Source organism: Pseudophryne corroboree, chromosome 10, assembly GCF_028390025.1.
Source record: "Pseudophryne corroboree isolate aPseCor3 chromosome 10, aPseCor3.hap2, whole genome shotgun sequence".
Taxonomy (NCBI): domain Eukaryota; kingdom Metazoa; phylum Chordata; class Amphibia; order Anura; family Myobatrachidae; genus Pseudophryne; species Pseudophryne corroboree.
Genome location: NC_086453.1, coordinates 28,525,207 through 28,535,287, shown reverse-complemented (window position 1 = coordinate 28,535,287; position 10,081 = coordinate 28,525,207). Strand labels below are relative to the sequence as shown.

Genomic DNA, 10,081 nt, shown 5'->3' with positions numbered 1-10,081 from the left:
TGATTTACATATGACACCACTGCGGCAAATGTGTACACAGAGATGAAAATATGCAAATGCTGCAGCCGCTGGGATTTGTATTTAGACGCTTTGCAAATGATTGCATGCAAAGATGATTGGATGCAGATCAATCAGTCAACAGAGTTCTAAGGAACCATATGGCCACTCAGAATGGGCATCACCGAAACGGAGACAATTGTGTCTGTGTACGGGAACATAAATGCAGTCTGCAACATGCTCTTAAAATGGTTGGGACACGTCTGCGTTTCAGCAGCCACTGTCCTATTAACTCCCACTACCTGTCACTATCTTTGAGAAGAAACCCTCACTGCAACCTCCGACAGGAATGTAACTGCATGCACAGTGCAACTCAGACCACCGATACTCACATGCCAGACCACCGAAAATAACATGCCAGACCACCGATAATCAGATGCCAGAACACAGATAATCAGATGCCAGACCACCGATAATCGCAAGCACAGACCACCAATAATCACATGCTCAGACCACAGATAATCACGTGCACAGACCACCATTAATCGCATGGATGGACCACCGATAATCACTCAACTGAAAATATTGGGTTTGCTTCCATATCTAAATCAGGCCTAGAATCAGTTGCCAATATTAATGAATTTACCTTTCTCTGAATTACAGGTATAAAATAATGAGGGGTACTGTGTTCTAGAATATAGGAAGAGCGGAGATGGTGCCATATATTTGTGCCTAATTCAGATCTGATTGCAACAGCAAATTTGTTAGCTAATGGGCAAAACCATGTGCACTGCATGGGGGTAGGGGGGCAGAGGTAACATGAGCAGAGAGAGTTATATTTGGGTGGATTGTATTCAAAATGAAATCTAAATTGCAGTGAAAAATAAAACAGCCAGCATTTACCCTGCACAGAAACAATATAACCCACCCAAATCTAACTCTCTCAGCAAATGTTATATCTGCCCCCCCCCCCCCCCCCCCCCTGCAGTGCACATGGTTTTGCCCATTAGCGAACAAATTTGCTGCTGCGATCAGATCTGAATTAGGCCCATTGTTTCTTAGGAACATGGGGGCAGATGTATTAACCTGGAGAAGGCATAAGGAAGTGATAAACCAGTGAAATGTGCAAGGTGATAAAGGCACCAGCCAAACAGATCCTAACTATTCATATACATATTGGAGCTGATTGGCTGGTGCCTTTATCACCTTGCACATATCACTGGTTTATCACTTCCTTATGCCTTCTACAGGTTAATACATCTGCCCCTTTATTCTTTGTAAATTATACACGTTTATATCACCTATTTGAATGAATTTCATGCTTGAGCACAGATGGTTAAATCAAAATAACTAAGGTACTAATAAGGTTTCCACAGAACAAAAAGAGAAAATGTAGAACATTACTCTAAATAACAAACACTGCTAATTAGAATAGTTATAAGAAATTCTGCCATACAATATAGAGTATATTTGAGGTGCTTAGCATAATTTTGCCCAAAAATATGGGCTCACCATCTGGTTATCAAGATTAAAGATGGGCACCACATATGTGCTGTATAACATGCTATTTACTGTAGGTTTGATGAAATGGATGAAGAGGAACAAGAAGGCTTTTGTGGTTCCAATGGTCTGGCGAGAACCATCCAGTCACTTAGAAGATTGCTATTTCTCTCAAACAAAAAAGCAAAGCAGGATGTTCTATGAAAAGTAAAGTTAAGATTGAATATCCCAATCTCCATTGGCAATAAGACCAGAGGCAGTGTGTCACATACACCTGAACTCCCGATTCCTGTTTCCTGATCTGACAGCTTGCAACATCGGTCAATTTGGGAGTTGTGAGTGATGGGCAGGAGGAACAGTTCCATCAAGATATTCACATAGTTGAGTAATGGTGTCAAGGGACATGATATCCATCGATGATGGGTGATTAGTGCTGTTTTTCTTTTTGTAAAGGAGGGCCAACATTACTCATAAGCCCAAAAAATAACTGTAAATAGTATATTTTCCAAATGTATCCACCCACCTTTGTGGAGATTTTTAAAATGTATATACAGTATGCAGGTATTGAGTCTGCTTTTTGTTACTAACTGTGTTTTTTCAGTTATTTTCCCTGGATTAAACAATTCAATCAATTTACGCTGGCCAAATAAATACATCAACACAAAAAAAACCACACAAAAGTATAACATAAAAATGTGATGTCCCAAACTTTTTACTGCCAAATTTGTGTTCAATGTGAACATTTCAGTAAAAATCACCCTATTTCATTCATGTTGTTGGGGAAAAAAAGTTTGACATTAGTGACTCGTGTAATCAATCATTGCTGCTTACTAGACACAAGCTTAGTAACTTTATATATCACTCACCTGTTGCATCAGCACAATCACACTGCTGGAAGACTATGGAAGAAATAGATGCATGTTACTAGTTACAGTCACTGAATCCTATGCTATAGATATTAAGGGGTTTATATTTACTAAGCTTTGGATGTAGATAAAGTACCAGCCAATCAGCTCCTAACTGACATGTCACAGACTGGGTTTGAAAAATGACAGTTAGGAGCTGATTGACTGGTACTTTGTCTCTGTTTACTTTATCTCCATCCATGGCTTAGTAAATAGATCCCTTAGATTGCTTTTGACTTCTGGGTTAAGTTCCCAAAGCTTTGTACTTGCCGCCCACGTCTAGCCCAGGCAGCACTAGTTAATGTGGATTCCTGTTTGCATGTCAGGAGGGTGCAAGCATAAATCTACATTAAGGAGGTCATTTCAAGTTGTTTGCTCGTTGCCGATTTTCGCAACGGAGCGATTAATGCGAAAATGCGCATGCGCATGGTACGCAGTGCGCATGCGCTAAGTATTTTAGCTCAAAACTTAGTAGATTTACTCACGGCAGAACGAAGATTTTTCATCGTTGAAGTGATCGAAGTGTGATTGACAGGAAGTGGGTGTTTCTGGGCGGAAACTGACCATTTTCAGGGAGTGTGCGGAAAAACGCAGGCGTGCCAGGATAAAACGCGGGAGTGTCTGGAGAAACGGGGGAGTGGCTGTCCGAACGCAGGGCGTGTTTGTGACGTCAAACCAGGAACGAAACGGGCTGAGCTGATCGCATTGTAGGAGTAAGTCTCGAGCTACTCAGAAACTGCTAAGAATTTTCTATTCGCAATTCTGCTAATCTTTCGTTCGCAATTCTGCTAAGCTAAGATACACTCCCAGAGGGCAGCGGCTTAGCGTATGCAATGCTGCTAAAAGCAGCTAGCGAGCGAACAACTCGGAATCACCCCCTAAGTGCACCCCGAGGGTTGGACATGGGCTTAGTGTGGATGTTACTTGAAGAGCACTAGGCCATTAACCCAGGAGCTAAAACCATAGGGTACGTCTCATGGCTAATTGAATAAATCTGAAATAGACTTACTTGATACTTCATATATTTCACAATATCTACATATTCAGCTAAATTTTTCATGAAATATTGCTGTATATTTATGTATGTATTTTGCAAAAAGATTTTACAGTACATTAAAATCCCAGCTCTATGTCACATTATAAACTTAGTTACCAGGAAACTATCAGGTGTGACACAAGATAACCAATGGTATAATGAAGTCAGAGGAGCTGTGCATTATATAACTGTTACTTTCCAGTGTAAAGCATTACAAAGGTATTATATTTATTGCAACATTTTGATGGGTAATGGGTATCTATTGTAGTATTAAAGTAGATAAGTGGTGAATCTGCTGCCAGGGTTATGCACTGAGTATCATGGTTCTTCAATTCTCTACGACACTTGGTATTCCCATGAGGTCTCCCATCCAAGTGCTGACCAAGCTCAACACTGTCCAATCTTGGAAGCTAAGCAGCATTGGGCTTGGTCAGTACTGGATTCGAGACCTCATGGGAATACCAAATGTAGTAGAGATTAGAGGAACCAGGATACTCTGTTCCTAACACTGACTTGCCACTTATCTTCTTTCATACCAAAATAGATACCCACGTGTTTGGGGTCTCTTCCATTGGGTAATAGGGTAGCACCCCAAAATGACTATAAGAACTAGTGTAACCATATAGCAATCATCAAAAAGAACCACTGGGTAGAGTAAGGCACCCATGAGAGCTCTGTAATACTCAGGTGAGCCTGTCATTGACCCTTAAGGGGTCCCAATATACAAAACATTATAATCCTCTGTTGGTACTAGCAATCACGTGAAACTCGCAATACCCTAGAGAGGGCAACTACGTGATCCTGTACATGGAACCACAAACCACTTATTTTTATTACTCCTTATGTTTACATCCACATTTTTTTAATAAAAAAAATAATTAAAATTTATACAGGTTGAGTATCCCATATCCAAATATTCCGAAATACGGAATATTCTGAAATACAGACTTTTTTGAGCGAGACTAAGATAGTGAAACCTTTGTTTTTGATAGCTCAATGTACACAAACTTTGTTTAATACTCAAAGTTATTAAAAATATTGTATTAAATGACCTTCAGGCTGTCTGCATAAGGTGTAAATGAAACATAAATGAATTGTGTGAATGTACACACACTTTGTTTAATGCACAAAGTTATAAAAAATATTGGCTAAAAATACCTTCAGGCTGGGTGTATAAGGTGTATATGTAACATAAATGCATTCTGTGCTTAAATTTAGGTCCCATCACCATGATATCTCATTATAGTATGCAATTATTCCAAAATACGGAAAAATCTGATATCCAAAATTCCTCTGGTCCCATGCATTTTGGATAAGGGAGACTCAACCTGTATTTTAATCTTTGTTAAGTCTACCATTAGTTAATTTCTAAGAGTGCTCCCAGCAAAGTATTCTCTCCTCTTATAGTAACCTGGATAATAAATATGTGTTACACAAGTGATTAGTGAGACAGATATAACATTACTGTAGGTGAACTATTACAGAGTTTAGGAAACACCACTGTATACTTACTTGTAATCAAAAGACCCATGGTGAATATCAGGAACGCCATGTCTGAAGTAGACGTCTGAGATAAGTTTATTATGACTGGCTAATAAATAACAGAAGACAGAAATATGTTGGAATTACAGTGAACACAAGATTCAGCAAAACTGTCCAGCCAGCAGCAGAAGATGCAGGAATATATCATTTTACAGACATTTATTCCAGCATTATTACACTACATAATGGAAGTCTCTTTATGCAATATACATCATAATGGGGGTTACTCTGTACACTAGCCACCAGACTGGAGTTCTGCATTATACACTAGCCACCGACTGCAGGTTCACTTTATGCACTAGCCACCAGACTGGAGTTCTGTGTTATACACTGGCCTCCATAACTGTAAAAGAGGTCTGTTTTATACACTAGTCATCAGATTAGGGGCTTCCTTTATACACTAGCCACCAGACTGAAGTCCTGTGCTACACACTGGCTACCATAACTGTAATAAAGGTATGTTTTATACACTAGTCATCAGACTGGATGCCTCCTTTATACACTAGCCACCAGACTGAAGTTCTGTGCTATACATTGGCCACCATAACTGTAATAGAGGTATGTTTTATACACTAGTCATCAGATTAGAGGCTTCCTTTATACACTAAACACCAGACTGGAGTTCTGTGTTATACACTAGCCACCATAGTGGAGTTCTGTGTTATACACTAGCCACCATACTGGAGTTATGTCTTATACACTAGCCACCAGAGGTCTCTTTTATACACAAGTCATCAGACTGGAAATCTGCTTCTTACATTAGCCACCATAACTGTACTAGGAGTACACCATAGCCACCAGATTAATATCAGCTTTATAAAGTATAGTTTTATATACTAGTCATCAATAGGGAATATTATTAATAAGTGGAATGAGGAGTGTAAAGGGGGGTACACACTGAACCATGTTCATTTCATTTCTAAGTAATCTGACTAGATTGCTTAGAAGTTAAGAACACATCGCTTCATGTGTGGGGGTGCCGGTGACAATGATGCGCGGCCCCGTGTGACGCTATCGCCGGTGCTAGATTGGCCTGCATGCAGGCATGATCTAGCACATCCCTCATTTCACCGCTGGGTGAAATGAGTGTCCCCCTGTGCTGAGTGGGGGGAGATATGTGTGCTGAGCGGTCTGTGCTAGATCGCCCAGCACACATCTCTGATCCCATCTCCCCATGTGTACTATCCTTAACAGACAATAAGATTGTATGCAGTTGCTAGATTTCTGATGACACCCCAGATTTGCCCACCCTCATGTGCTCTTGTGTATAAGTGGATCTGTTGTATAAGTGGAGCAGCAATAAAAATGCAAAAGAGAAGATGAGTCTTATACACACCTGCCTGGATCAGACTCTGGAGGCTTCCTCTGCTCTGTCTGCTGGGTACTGCGGCAGGATGGACATTTATAAGGTAGTCGGTACTCGTGGCCATTGTTCTTGCGTTTGAGCAGTGACAGTGATACATAATGTTTAAGGAATGTCACATTACCAGACCGGTCAATTGGTCAATACAGAAAATACAGACTATACTGGTTATTGTGCAGGTGACAAACAGGAGAATGACAGCTGTCTCTGCTAATGACACAATGTACTCATAAGAAAGGAGAAGGTAAATACAGTCCCCATTGTTTCAGTGGGTCAGTTTGCACCATTAGTCTCAGAGGCAATTACAGCATAGTAACATAGTAACATAGTAACATAGTAACTAAGGTTGAAAAAAGACAATTGTCCATCGAGTTCAACCTATTTGTGGTCTCCTATGCAGTCTTATTATAGGACTAGTTATTTTTATGTTAGGACTAGTTATATTAACTATAATGTGTGCCTACGCACCATAACCCTGAATATTAGGAATTTATCTAACCCATTCTTAAAGGTGTTGACTGAGTCCGCCATTACTTCTCTCTCAGGCAGGAAATTCCAAACACATATTGTTCTTACTGTGAAAAAACCTTTTCGCCTCAATGAGCGAAAACTCCTCTCCTCTAACCTAACTCAGTGACCAAGTGTTCTCTGTGCTGATCTTATAGAAAACAGGTCCCTCCTAAGCTCTGTGTATTGACCCCTTTCCACGTATTCCAGCATCTCCATGCCCTTGATTAGTTTGGTCACCGGCCTCTGAACCTTTTCTAGCTCCAGGATATCCTTTTTGTAATATGGTGCCCAAAATGGAACAGAGATTTCAAGATGTGGCCTCACTGGTGAATTATATATTGGGAGTATAATGAGGCCACATCTTGAATACTGTGATTTATCTCTATCCACAGCACCTATATTCTCCAGTAATGCTGGCTGCTGCAACCTGGCTTCCCAATGATAATGTGCATTACTGTGCTGTATCTTGTAACATGTTACATTGAGAGGCATCTAATATATAGATTGTTTATTAAAGGTCTGGTGTATGCTATTATTTAATAATAACTGAGTAATTGATATGATTGTAGTATGAACGGGTTGGGATCGGGATCCTGGCAGTCAGCATTCTGACGCTGGGATCCTGTCCGCCAGAATACCAGCAGGGGGGCGAGCGCAACGTAGCACCTTTGCAAGCTCGGTGGGTCACTGCAATTGCCACAAGTTCTATTCCCACTCTATGGGTGTTGTGGACACCCACAAGTGGGGATAGCCATCGGTTCCCTGCCGGCATCCTTGTGGCTGGTATCCTGGCATTGGTATTTTGACCGCCGGGATCATGGCTACATCCCGTGTGAACTACAGCCCAGAACTGAGACTGTAAAGTAATTTATGCTATTATTTAATAATAACTGAGTAATTGATATGATTGTAGTATGAACGGGTTGGGATCGGGATCCTGGCAGTCAGCATTCTGACGCTGGGATCCTGTCCGCCAGAATACCAGCAGGGGGGCGAGCGCAACGTAGCACCTTTGCAAGCTCGGTGGGTCACTGCAATTGCCACAAGTTCTATTCCCACTCTATGGGTGTTGTGGACACCCACAAGTGGGGATAGCCATCGGTTCCCTGCCGGCATCCTTGTGGCTGGTATCCTGGCATTGGTATTTTGACCGCCGGGATCATGGCTACATCCCGTGTGAACTACAGCCCAGAACTGAGACTGTAAAGTAATTTATGCTGAACGGGTGTAATATTATTTTCTGTGCTGTTATAGTCGCATCTCAGCTTCTCCAGTACACTGTGCATGGATTGAATAACATGCTCAATTGTGTAAAACAGAATTGGATTCTGCACCGGACTTAGGTTCAACATACAGAAGATAATACGAAAACCAGAAACGGACAATTAGTGTAGGTATTAAATATTTCCTATTCGTCCATATGGTGGTGCGCCCTGAGTCAAGGATGAATGAGGACAAATGAAAAGAGAAGAGAGAAAGGTTGACTCTTGTTTGGGTGCACTCTTTACATGTTAGTGTAAATTGATGAAATGTGTGTTAAAAATTATAATCTTTATTTCTACTCTTAAAAATAATAATAAGGAACCTAATAGAACAAATGCATTTCCATGAATAAATTTAAAATGTTCTGATCTGAATATACTTAGATAGTTGCATATAGGAAGATAGCTACATACAATGCTGCTTCCGTCTGCCTTAGATCAGTACAAACTGAGTTTGTATTAATAAGACCATGAATTGGGTTATTTAGTTAGAGGGAGAGCCCATACACTAGATCATAGGTTCTCAAACTCGGTCCTCAAACAGTGCATGTTTAGCAGGTCTCCTCACACAATCGCAAGTGAAATAATTAGCTCCACCTGTGGACCTTTTAAAATGTTTCAGTGAGTAATTAATACACCTGTGCACTTGCTGGGTTACCTGCAAAACATGCACATCCTGAGGACCGGGTTTGAGAACCACTGCACTAGATTATTGCACTAATGTTGTCTAATGTCAAAAAGTAAAGCCCCGATATCTGTATGATCCGTTAACACCTGTACCGTATGACATTCATTCTTGATTGTATTAGTAGACCAAGAAAAGCAGATGATAAAGTGGTGATCCTGCTGTTAGTGGGTTTTTTACAGGGAATTCAGTCTTCCTACTTCACTGGGTATTCCCTGGTGGTCACCCATCCAGGTACTGACCCAGCCCGCCTTCATTTAGCTTCCAAGATCAGATGAGATTGGGCACGGGCGTGGGGGTATGGTCGTAGAATATGGCTTTACCCTGTAACACTAATGAGAGGGCACTGAAAGAAGGTTGGTTCCACCTAACTGGAGGAATAGGAAAGGGTGAGGTTTGGGAGAGAGATGGAGTAGACAGGGTAGGATAGATGGAGGATATAGGGGCGTGAATCTGCTATCCACGGTAGTCGGGGGAATCGTGTCTCCTGATGGGACATGCTCCCCAGAATCGTGGATGAGAGTCCACTGACAAAAAAAGGAAAGGAAAAGAGAGGAAAGGCTGGATCACCACTTTATCATCTGTTTTTCTTGGTCTACAAATACAAACAAGAATGAATGTCATACGGTACAGGTGTTAACGGATCATACAGATATCGGGGCTTTACTTTTTGACATTAGTCAACATTAGTGCAAAAATCTAATGCACGGGCTCTACCTCTCACTAAATTCCCCAATTCAGGGTCTTATACTCAGTTTGTACTGATCTAAGGCAGACGGAAGCAGCATTGTATGTAGCTATCGTCCTATATGCAACTATCTAAGTATATTCAGATCAGAAAATTTTACATTTAATCATGTCAATGTATTTGTTCTGTTAGGTTCCTTATTATTATTTTTAAGAGTAGAAATAAGGTTATAATTTTTAACACACAATTCATCAATTTACGCCAACATGTAAAGAGTGTGCCCAAACAAAAGTCAACTTTTCACTCTTCCCTTTTCATTTAACATGCAAAATTGAAAGAAAAATTTGGCAAGCTACAATTCTCGGAGTGACTAAGCTGTGGTAGGCATCTAACAATGTATGGGGTTGGGTTCAGAAGACCGGCACTCAGGATGCCAGTGATGAAAATGCCGACTCTGGCATCCCAACTGCCAGAATCCAGACTGGGGTGAGAACGGAAGGTAAATGAAAACCTCCCCGTAATCCTAACCCTCCCTCCCCACAACCTAACCCTAACACTTCCCCCCTGCAGCGTTACCCTAAACCACGCAGCCT

At 41.0% G+C, this 10,081-nt stretch overlaps 1 pseudogene; it reads right to left on the bottom strand.

Moving 5' to 3' along the window:
- Positions 1-8,993: 8,993 nt before the first annotated feature.
- On the bottom strand, positions 8,994-9,112 carry LOC134968413 (5S ribosomal RNA; annotated as a pseudogene).
- Between the last annotated feature and the right edge of the window lie 969 nt (positions 9,113-10,081).